We start from the raw sequence: 11,929 nt of genomic DNA, 5'->3' as shown, positions 1-11,929 counted from the left end.
AAACTGTTGTTCAAGATGCTAAGAGGCTTCTCTGTGGTGATGTGTTTATCAGTGGGATCATAATCTTGAATTGGGGGCTTCAGGTGAAACAGCCTGTAATTCCTAAAGCATTTGTTTAAAATGTACTCGTTTAGGGATCAGTTCTTCAGCTTCCTCCCACTCACATCAAAACAAAGATAAACCAGACTGCCCCTTACCAGCTTCAGGGAAACATCTCTGATCTCAGCAGGTTAGGGAAACTTAAGCAAAGCCTTAATTAGAGGATTTCACATAATTCAAGTAAAATAGGACTAGTAACAAGACTCACCTATAGACGGAAAGATTCCAAAAGGCCGATCAAGCTTTCAAGGGGCTTCTTCCCTGGACCACCTCCCACAAGGCACACAGGGTCCAATCACTTCTATAATCTCTGCTACAGCCGATCAGACTCTAGAAGAAACACTTCCACTCCAGCTTTGACCTCAGGTATGTCAAGGGAACCTAAGAGTAGCCTCAGTCCTAAAAACGAAAAATAGTCTCCACTGGGGTTGAAACAAATCAAAAGTCCTCCCCATCGAGCTTTTTTAGAAAAAATTCTTGCTCCAGGGCCTCTGCTTTATCCTAGAAACTTTTGTAACCAGAGCCCAACCTCCGGAAGGCTCCTTTTTTTTTTTTAAACCTCAGTTTATAAGGGAAGTGTCCATCTTGTCTCCTCACACTGATGACCTGCAGCTGTTCACTTGCCCACCTGGGCCTACTATCTCTACTCCCCTGCAGTGAGGCTACTGGTAGGTTGGCAGAAATTCCAGCACAGAGACTGTTGTCCACCTTAGCGGAGTACTCCAGCAGAAGCGGCATGGACTGCATTTTCCTTAAAGGCTTAGCATAACCGACTCCATTGTATGCAGGGCTCAACGGCAGGGTACTGTGAGGGAGATTCCTGTAATGAAGGAGGGCTGACACTGATCAAAGCTGCCACGCCCCCTCTAAAACGACCCCATCCTGTGTGGGCGATGTCTCCTGCTAACATCTCCTCACAACAGGGTGCCAAAGTTTCGCACACGCGGTAATCCTTTGTGTAGCTTGGATGGGGAACCAAATAAAATGAAAGAAGTGGCTAAACTGGGGCTGTTCATCACTGTACCTCTCAGAAGATGAACGGGCGAGCAGTCAGCTTTTCCACCTCTACTTCTCTGTCTGAACTCACGTCTCCGAGTCGTTTTTCCTATCTACGTCACCACCTTGGGTTCTCGAACCAATTGTCGATAACAGTAACCAACATCCAGGCTATTATAAGCCCCAAGGATGAGCAGAGGAGTCAGAAATACAATTGATTTTAGCAGGGAGGAGGGGCAAGGAAATCGTGGCCAGAGGGAGGCCAGAGAACATGGGCTTTCCATAAATAGGTTTCTTATTTCCATTTATGCCTCAAATCTCTGTGGCCACCTCTCCTTCCATGAATGCCACTGCCAGGAGTCCACAAACATGGTAGGGCCAGGGTGATGGCAGAAAAGAGTACACTGGCAAGGGCTGGGTGGTGGCAGTAGCAGTAGCCATGGCGACCCTTGCTGCCGGTCCCCAGACCATGTGGGCAACTGTGGGCAGTGTTGAGGCCACCCATCTGCCTGGCTGCAAAAGTCAGACAATCATATTTATTGAGTGGTTCAGCATAATAGATAGACCACAGTCCTGGGATTCAGAAGGGTTTGGGTTCTAATCCTGACCCTGCCACTTGTCAGCTGTGTGATCTTAGGCAAGTCGCTTCACTTCTCTGTGCCTGTTACCTCATCTAAACTGTGAGCCCTTTGTGGGCAGGAATTGTCTCTCTTTGTTGCTGAATTGTGCTTTCCAAGTGTGTAATACAGAACTCTGTGCACAGTGAGCACTCAATAAATATGATTGAATGAATGAATCTGTTAAATGGGGATTGAAACTGTGAGCCCCACATGGGACAGGGACTGTCCAACACGATTTGCTTATACTCTCCCCCCCTCCTGCACTTAGTACAGTGCCTGGCACATAGTGCTTAGCAAATACCACAATTATTATTGTTATTATTACTGTGTGTAGGGTACTGCACTAAGCACTTGGGAGAGTACAATATATTTATATACATAACTAATTTATTTATATTAATGCCTGTTGCCCCCTCTAGACCGTAAGCTGTGTTGTGGGCAGGGACTGTGTCTGCTTATTATTATATTGTATTCTCTCAAGCACTTAGTACTGTGCTTTGCGTACAGTAAGTGCTCAATAAACACCAATGAATGAATGAATACAATATAACAATATCAGATACAAGAAGTGGCCCTTTGCTGCCAGAGTGGAGAGGGAGAGAGAGAGAGAGAGAGTGAGAGAGAGAGAGAGAGAGAGAGAGAGAGAGAGAGAGAGAGAGAGAGAGAGAGAGTTAAGTGATTAGTATGTGTCAGGCACTCTTCTAAACCCTGCAGTAGATACAACTTAATCAGACCAGACTCTTTCCCTGTGTCACATGGGGCTCGCAATCTAAGTAGGAAGAAGAGCAAGTATTAAATTCTGATTTTGCAATTGAGGAACTGAGGCACAGGGAAGTTACATAACTTGCCCAAGGTCACTCAGCAGGCAAGTGGTAAAGTTGGGATTAGAACCCAGATCCTGTGGCTCCTAGGCCCGTACTCTATCCACGAAGCCACACTGCTTCCTCCCACCGTCCGGCCTAAACTACAGTCCTTAATGTACTTTGCCATGGGCCTTAAGGTGTCAGGACAGAATCTCCTAAATGGGACATCAGGTTTCTTTGAGGTAGCAGCATCCATAATCTGGGTGGGAAGGAGGGAATTTGCGATCTGAAAAACCCATTCTTCATTCCCCACCCTGATTCCCTCAGGCTTCCCTGTGCTACTCAGAACTTCAAATAGGCCCTGCACAAAGCAGTATGTTCTGACCTGGGAAACTTCAAGTCCGTTTTTCATTCTTCTGAGCTACTTTCCTGAGAAACAGGAATTTAATATATTTTATCTCATTCATTCTCTTGTCAGGCAGATATTATTATTCAATTGAAAAACAGGACAGAGAAGAAAAGTGACTTACCCAAGCGTAAAAGGCAAGTCAGTTATGGAGCAGGGGTATCTGACTTTTAATAATAATGATGGCTTTTATTAAGTGCTTACCATGTGCCAGAATTGCTAAGCAATGGGGTAGATACAAGATAGTCATATCAGACACTGTTCCTGTGCCCCTAGATCAGGTTCACAGTCTAATAGAGAGAGCATATGGGTATCTTAACCCCACTTTTCATGAGAAGCAGTGTGGCTTAGTGGAAAGAGCCCAGGCTTGGAAGTCAGAGGTTGTAGGTTCTAATCCCGGATCCACCAGTTATCAGCTGTGTGACTCTGGGCAAGTCACTTAACTTCTCTGTGCCTCAGTGACCTCATCTGTAAAATGGGGATTAAGACTGTGAGCCCCACGTGGGACAGCCTGATTACCTTGTATCTACCCCAACACTTAGAACAGTGCTTGGCACATAGTAAATGCTTAACAAATACCACAATTATTATTACAAATGAGTCCCTGAGAGGTCAAGTGGCTTGATCCAAGGTCACACAGCCATCAGTGCCAAACTGGGACTAGAACTTGTGTCTCCTGACTCCCAGTCTCATGATCTTTTCATTAGGTTCCATGGCATGAAACAAAGGGACAAAATGAACCAGTATGTGAGAAACAGCATGTCCTAGTGGATAGAGTCAGAAGAAGGACCTGGGTTCTAATGTCACTCTTCCACTTGTCTGCTGTGTAACCTTCAGCAAGTCACTTAACTTCTCTGAGCTCCAATTGTTGCTGTCTTTTGTTTTCGAGCCATGTCCGACCCAGAGCAACACCATAGACACATCTCTCCCAGAACGCCTCACTTCCTTTTACAATTGTTCCGGTAGCATATCCATAGAATTTTCTTGGTAAAAATATGGAAGATGTTTACCATTGCCTTCTTCCACACAGTAAATGAGTCTCTGCCCTCAACTCTCTCCCATGACGCTGCTGCCCAGCACAGGTGAGTTTTGACTTGTAGCAAATTGCATTCCACTCACTAGCCACTGCCCAAGCTAGGAATGGAATGGGTAGGCCTCTGCTTGACTCTCCCTCCTGTAGTTGTGACTGGTAGAGTACTGGAAACTCTCCAGGTGCAACCCTGAGAGGGGGAGCTCCAATTACCTCATCTTTAAAATGGGTATTACTATTGTCCATCACTTTGCCCAACAAAAGCCACTCATTCACTGAAAGCAATAAACTCCACTGCTGCAGAAGGGATTGTAGGAGAAGCAATATAGCCTAGAGGAAAGAATATGGGACTAGGAAGCAGTAAATCCCGGGTTAAATTGTTCTTGCTCTAATACTGGCCTGCTTTGTGGCCTTGGGTAAACCACTTACCCACTCAGGGCATCAATACCCTCATGTGTAAAATGGGGATCACCTAATCCTAGAATGGGAGCTCTGAAAGTAACCAGGGCTGTTACTGTCTTGATGATCTGTATCGACAAATACTTAATATAGTGTTTACTGCATATTGAGAAGCAGCATGACTCAATGGAAAAAGCACAGGCTTGGGAGTCAAATTCATGGGTTCAAATCCCTGCTTTGCCAATTTTCAGCTGTGTGACCTTGGGCAAGTCACAACTTCTCAGTGCTTCAGTTACCTCATTAAGACTGTGAGCCCCATGTGGGACAACCTGATCACCTTGAATCCTCCCCAGTGCTTAGAACAGTGTTTTGCACATAGTAAGCACTTAACAAATGCCATCATTATTATTAGGTTTTTAATAAATTCCTTAGCAAGCACTTATCTACACCCCACAGCACTTATGTAGATATCCATAATTTACTTATTTATATTAATGTCTGTCTCCCCCTCTGGACTGTAAGCTTGTTGTGGGCAGGAACATGTCTAACAACACTGTTTTATTGAACTCTTCCAAGGGCACTGCACACAATAAGTACTCAATAAATACAATTGATTGAGTGATTAATTGTGGTATTTATTAAGTGACTGCTAAGTACTGTTCTAAGCACTAGGGTAGATGCAAAGCAATCAGGTAAGACCCAGTCCCTGTCTATATCAGGCTCACAGGCCAAGTAGGAGGGAGAACTGGAATTCAATCCCCATTTTACAGATGAGGAAACTGAAGCTCAGAGAAATGAAGTGACATGTCCAAGGTCCATCTCCCACATGAGGCTTATAACCTAAGTAAGAGGGAGTAAGAGTTAATCCCCATTGTATAGATGAGGAAATCAAGGCACAGACATGTGAAATGACTTGCCTGAGGTCACACAGCAGACTTGTAGCATAGCTGGGATTAGAACCCAGATCCCCTGGCTCCCAAGCCTGTACTCTTTTTGCTAGGCTACACTGCTTCTCTGTACCAAATGCTTGGGAGAGTGCAATAGAGTTAGAAGACAGGATCCCTATCCTCAAGGAATGTACACTTTAGTGTGGGGGAAAGGGAAAGTCAGAGGGAAACAATTATTTCAGGGAGGCAGTCTCCAACCGCCACATGGATACCAATTTCAAACCTTATTTCATTCATTCATTCATTCAATTGTATTTATTGAGTGCTTACTGTGTGCAGAGCACTGTACTAAGCGCTTGGAAATTACAAGTTGGCAACATATAGAGACAGTCCCTACCCAACAGCGGGCTCCTCCAAGTCTTCCAAGAGTCCTTCCATGACTAAACCCTCACTTCCCCTACTTCTCCTTTCTGCATTGCCCTTGCATTTGGATCTGTACCCTTTTAGTACTTGATATTCACCCCACTCTCAGCCCCACAGCACTTATGTACATAACCATCATTTATTTAACTGTAGGTCTTCCCCTCTAGACTGTAAGCTCCATGTGGGAAGGGTTTTCACTTACCAACTCCATTGTATTGCTCTCTTCCAAGCACTTAGTACAGTCCTCGGCACACAGTAAGTGCTCAGTAAATATGATTGATTGATTGGCCACGGGAGAGGCTCAGAGGCCCCCACCCCACAAACCTTCAGAAGGCATCTTGACTGTGCCAGGTGGAGTTTAGACTGGAACACAGCAGTGATCCATGTTGCCAGGCCTCACTGACCTGGGTGTGTGCCCAGGAAGGCAGAAATTTGGGTCTATGGGTTCTGTGCCCAGTGCCCTTGGGAACACCCCCTCGAGGGAGACGGTGATGAGGCCCAGACAAGCCCCCAAACCGAAGCATTCATCAGTGGTTCCTCCCTGGCAGTTATTCACTGGATCACTGCTGCTTGATTTATCCTCCATAAAAAGAGCAAAACAGAAGAGAGGAAACAACCTGTCACCAGCACAGAAGTGAAATCATTCAAACCAAAATGTGTGGTAATGATACCAATTGCAACTTGACAAGAGTGAATTGTATTATGCTTGAATAGATGCCAGCTGTCTGTGTATCAAAGTGCCTCGTGTTCCAGGCCTCTAGGTCAACATTTCTCCAGACCCCGGCTGTCATGGAGCCAAGAATGCCATCAGGGCTCTGCTCTTCCTCCGTGCCTTTGGCTTTAGGTCGGGGAGATGGAGTGGTTTAGCGCATTTGCTTTTAGTTTTTTTCCATAGTCTCTGGGGGCCAGGGGAGGTGTAAAACAAGACTTGGGTGACCGTGGATGAGTGTGGGAGTATGAAGGGAGGAAATGGGGATGAAGGTGATTTGAAACAAAACCAAAAAATGCTGGTTTTCACTGGGTTTCAGCCAGAGCATCTACTGTATTCTTTCTGTTCATCTGGAATTGAGATCAGAGACAGCAGAGTGCACCACAGTGAGAATTGAGCCTGAAGGCGTAGAGAAAAAAAAGGATGATCTTAAATCCAGCTGGACTCTGAAACAGAAGCCACATGTGGCCCAGAAGAAAGGTGTGTTCATGGCAGGCCTAAAGAATGTAAAAAAGAGAGCAACCCCTAAAGGGGGATCCATAAGGAGGGGAGGCCACTGAGTCAGCCAGTGATGAGAGGAAATGGAGACAGAAGACAGTGAAATTAGTTTAGATAAAGCAAAACCTCTTCCTGATCATCTGGGCACTTCTAAGGCTTTGTTTCCATCTGGTCACAAGGCTTCCAGCTAAATTCGGCCATTTCACTTGGTGTCTTTCACTTTGTACTTAGTTCCTGAGTGAAAGCATTGGCTAGTAGAAAGAGAACAAGCCTGGGAGTCAGAGGACCTGTGTTATAATCTCAGCTTTGCCACATGCCTGCTATGAAACGTTGGGTATGTCATGTCACTTCTCTACATCCCAGTTTCCTCATCTGTAAAATATTGATAATAATGATAGTGATGGTGTTTGTTAAATGCTTACTATGTGTCAAGCACTATTCTAAGCACTGAGGAGGTAATCAGGTTGTCCCACGTGGGGCTCACAGTCTTAATCCCCATTTTCCAGATGAGGTACTTGAGGCACAGAGAAGTTAAGTGACTTGCCCAAAGTCACACAGCTGACAAGTAGCAGAGGCAGGATTAGAGCCCATAACCTCTGTGCTCTTTCCACTAAGCCATGCTGCTTCTCACGGGGATGAAATACCTGTTTTCCCTCCCATTTAGACTATGAGCTCCATATGGAACAGATATGGTGTCTGGCTGGGTTATTTTGTGTTTACCTCAGTGCTTAGTGCAGTTCTTGGCACATAGAAAGGCTTAACAAATCGTGGCTCAGTGGAAAGAGCCTGGGCTTTGGAGTCAGAGGTCATCGGTTCAAATCCCAGCTCCACCACTTGTCAGCTGTCTGACTTTGGGCAGGTCACTTAACTTCTCTGTGCCTCAGTTCCCTCATCTGTAAAATGGGGATGAAGACTGTGAGCCCCACATGGGACAACCCGATCATCTTGTAAACTCCCCAGCACTTGGAACAGTGCTTTGCACATAGTTAGCGCTTAATAAATGCCAGTAGTAGTAGTAGTAGTAGTAGTAGTAGTAGTAGTAGTAGTAGCAGTAGTAGTAGTAGTAGTGGTAGTCCTGGTGCTAGGAAACTAGGGTTGAGTGGCAGTTATGATCAAAAATTTATTTAAGATATGTTAGTAGAAATAATAGCATTATTGAGAGTCCAGTGGGTGCAGGACACTGTACTAAGTGCTTGGTAACAAGCAAATGGCACAGATTCTTCCTCATTCTTCTCCATTTTTCATCTTCATCCTTGACATCTCTTCTACACTGGCTGTCATTGGTAGGTCTGACTGGTTCACAGGCATATGCATTGCTCAAAAATCAAGATGTGATATGAGCACTAAAATAGCAACTTACGCAATTGCTTTCTAAGTAAGTGCAATCAAACATTCTATATCTCATGAGGTCATTTCACTCCCTCCTCAAGCCTTTCACCTCTCAAATAACCAACCACATTTCTCTTTTTAAAGCTGTCTCACTCTTCCCCTTCTGGAACTTGCTCAGAATGCTTAAGGGCAGCAACAGAGAAGCTAGAGGAGAATATGTATATACATATATATAGTGTGTGCATGTGTGTGTGTGTGTGTGTGTGTGTTAGCAGTTAATGGTATTTACACAGTGACTACTGAGTGGGATGCACTGTAATAAGCATAGACATGTTCCCTGCCCACAAGGAGCTAACACTTTAAATACTCTGTGTGTGTGTGTGTGTGTGTGTGTGTGTGTGTGTGTGTGTCTGTGTATGTTTGTGTGTTTTGTGCAAAGGAAATTAGGAGACAAAGTGAACTTTTTTGGCCATAAAATTGTGAGCCCTGTGTAAGTGATGGATTCTGTGTGATCTTGTTTGTCTTGTATCAATTCTTGTACCTAGGCACATAATAAGAGCTTAGTACAGTGCTCTGTACACAGTAAGTGCTTAATACGATTGAATGAATGAATAACACCTCATCAACACCATCATCACGAAATGAACACGATGACATCATCTACTAAACAACGGAAGAGTTTCCAACTGGGCCAAAAGAGTTAAAACATTGTCCCCCAGAAGCTGAATTTTCACCTGAAGGACATATAAGGTGCAGGAGTATCTGGCTCATTTTCCATTTGGCTAGTTTGTGTTTCTACCTAGAAGTCCCATTGATCCAAGGGCCTGCTTTCCATTAGCCTCAGGAGCAAATCTCAAGGGTTCAGTTGCCCCCAACCCCTCATTCCTTCCCATCCTACTGCCCACACCATCAGAGCTACACCAGGAAGCTGGCCAGGCTTTGTTTTCACGTGGGCCTGGTGTTACGGGGGCTGCCTGTTAGGCAGGAAGCACTGAAACAATTTCCTCAATCCATTAATCGATGGTGTTTATTGAGCACTTACTGGGAGCGGAGCCCTGTACTAAGCCCTTAGGAGGGCACAAGAGAGTTAGTAGACACGATTCCTGCTCTCAAGGAGCTTACAATCTAGCAGGGGAAATGGACAAATAAATTACAGTTAGGAAGATGTAATAGGGTGTAAACATAATGTGCATAAGTGTAACATTGGAAGTTGAATATCCGTTCCGTCCACATTTACCCACATTCCTCAAGAACCTCCAGTGGTTGTCAGTCACCTCAACATCAAACAGAAAGTCCTTACAACTGACTCTAACACACTAAATCATCTTGCCCCCTCCTACAGTAATAATAATTATGGTATTTGTTAAGCGCTTACTCTGTGCCATGCACTGTTCTAAGCACTGGGATAGATACAAGGTAATCAGGTTGTCCCAAGTGGGGCTTACAGTCTAAATCCCCATTTTGCAGGTGAGGTAACCAAGGCACAGAGAAGTTATGTGGCTTGCCCAAGGTCACGTAGCAGACAAGTGGCGGAGCTGGGATTAGAACCCATGTCCTTTGGTTCCCAAGCCCGGGCTCTTCCTACTAAGCCACGCTCCTATTTTACCTCTCTGACTTCCTATTAGAACCCGGCCCACACACTTTACACTTTGCTCCTCTAAAACTAACCCTACTCACTGGTACCTTGATCTCATCTGTCTCGCCACCACCCTCACCCATGTCTCCACCCTGGCCTGGAATTCTCTCAATCTTCATATCCAACAAGTCATTACTCTCTGTACCTTCAGAACCCAATTAAAATCATATCTCTTCCAAGGGACCTTCCCCAACTAAACCCACATTTCCCCTACTCTGTCTCCGTTCTGCATCACCCTTTGCTCTTGGATTTTTTTTCCCTTTATTCACCTCACTCTCAACTGGGCAGCATTTATGGACATACCCATAATTTATTATAATAATCATCATGATGGTATTTGTTAAGCACTTCATATGTGTCAAGAACTGTTCTGAGTGCTGGGGTAGATACAAATTAATCAGATGCAAATACAGATACAGTCCCAGTCCCAAATGGGAGAAGCAGCATGGCTTAGTGGAAAGAGCACGGGCTTGGGAATGAGAGGACCTGGGTTCTAATCCCAGCTCCACCACTTGTCTGCTGTGTGACCTTGGGCAAGTCACTTCAATTCTCTGGGCCTCAGTTTTCACATCTGGAAAATGGGGATGAAGATTGTGAGCCCCATGTGGGACAACCTGATGACTTCGTACCTACCCCAGCTGCTTAGAACAGTGCTTGGAACATAGTAAGTGCTTAACAAACAGCAGTATTATTATTAAAAGGGGCTTGCAGATTAAGTAGGAGGGAGGACAGTTATGGAATCCCCATTTTACAGATAATCTATTTTAGTGATTGCCTCCCCCTCTAGACTCTAAACCCCTTCTGGGCAGGGAATGTGTCTACCAACTCTGTTACTCTTCCAAGCACTTAGTACACTGCTCGGCACACAGTAAGTGCTCAGAAAGCACAATTCATTGATTGATTGACCCTTGAAAGTGAAAATGACTGGGGATGGGGCAACAGAAGTAATTCAAAAGAGCTGAATGCCCCAGATTTGGGTGCAGTTCACATTTTGGGAGAATCTGAGGTCAGGGCTCATTTACTCTGATGTTCTTCTCCCACTCCTAATTTTCAACAACTGCTTGCTCCATCTACCTGGACTTTACAATCTCAAAGCAAACATGAATTTAATGATTGAGTTGGGGTGTAATTTAGTGAATCCAAAGGAGAGGGAGGATGTCTATTAACCACCCCTTACTGTCCGGAAGCAAATCAGAGAAACAGAATATGAGGAGAACTCTCAGTGACAGGCAGAGGTAGATTTTTAACTGACTTTTGAGTACTGGAGGTTGGCACCTTCTTATTTTTAGTAGTTCTAGCATGATGAATGGATGTGGTTTATGCTCTATACAAAACCATTATAAAATATGTTATTTCTTTTGAGCATAAAAAGCAGTCTCAGGGCTTGTAAAAATGGCACCTTAAATGTATGCCTGTAATTTTCCCAACACTCAGAGCATCGTGTTTAGGTTACTTTGAAATATTTTATACATGTTACCGTGGTTCCTTAATCTTAAGAAAAACAAGCAATAGGGAATTAACTGACAGGTAGCATTGAAGTGTAGTCCAAAAATACCCACACGCTTAATATCTTTGCAAAATATATTCTGGTGGGATTGGAGAAAATGCAATCACCAATGTTTCAGAAAAAACTCACACCTGAAAATAAAGACGGGCATGTTTGAATATCTTGCCTCCTCCCTCCTGCCACTTCCCACCAAACCCCCACTAATCCCCAAGCATCCATTGACCAGAAGAAATGATGTTTGAGCCTTTGGTGGAGAGAGGCTCCTGGTGGCTTGGCATAAGCCAGGCACAAAACTCAGGCACAAAAAAAAAGAAAAAAAAGACAATTATAGAGCTGTGTAGCAGCTTGATCTGAGGGAAAGCTCCATCCATTCTGACAGTCCTCTCTGGGCAGTTTGACTCGGACAGAAAGAACGAGCTTTCAGGAGCTAGTGCCTTACAAATGGGTGAGCCATAAATAATTATTTATCCTGGAGTTGATTTCCCCCACTGTGGAAGCTACAGATTTACTTAGAATGTGAGCCCCATGTGGGACAGGGACTGTGTTTGATCTGATTATCTAGTATCTACCCTAGCATTTGGTACAGT

General features: G+C 44.5%; 1 non-coding gene across 1 annotated transcript; it reads right to left on the bottom strand.

Moving 5' to 3' along the window:
• Positions 1-4,016: 4,016 nt before the first annotated feature.
• On the bottom strand, positions 4,017-4,154 carry LOC119936417. Its single transcript, XR_005453745.1, has one exon. It is a non-coding gene; the product is annotated as a small nucleolar RNA SNORA7 (small nucleolar RNA).
• Positions 4,155-11,929: the final 7,775 nt, after the last annotated feature.

Source organism: Tachyglossus aculeatus, chromosome 13 (assembly GCF_015852505.1).
Source record: "Tachyglossus aculeatus isolate mTacAcu1 chromosome 13, mTacAcu1.pri, whole genome shotgun sequence".
In the NCBI taxonomy this organism is placed as follows: domain Eukaryota; kingdom Metazoa; phylum Chordata; class Mammalia; order Monotremata; family Tachyglossidae; genus Tachyglossus; species Tachyglossus aculeatus.
Note: the sequence above shows the minus strand (reverse complement) of the source record. Positions and strands in the feature narration are given on the sequence as shown.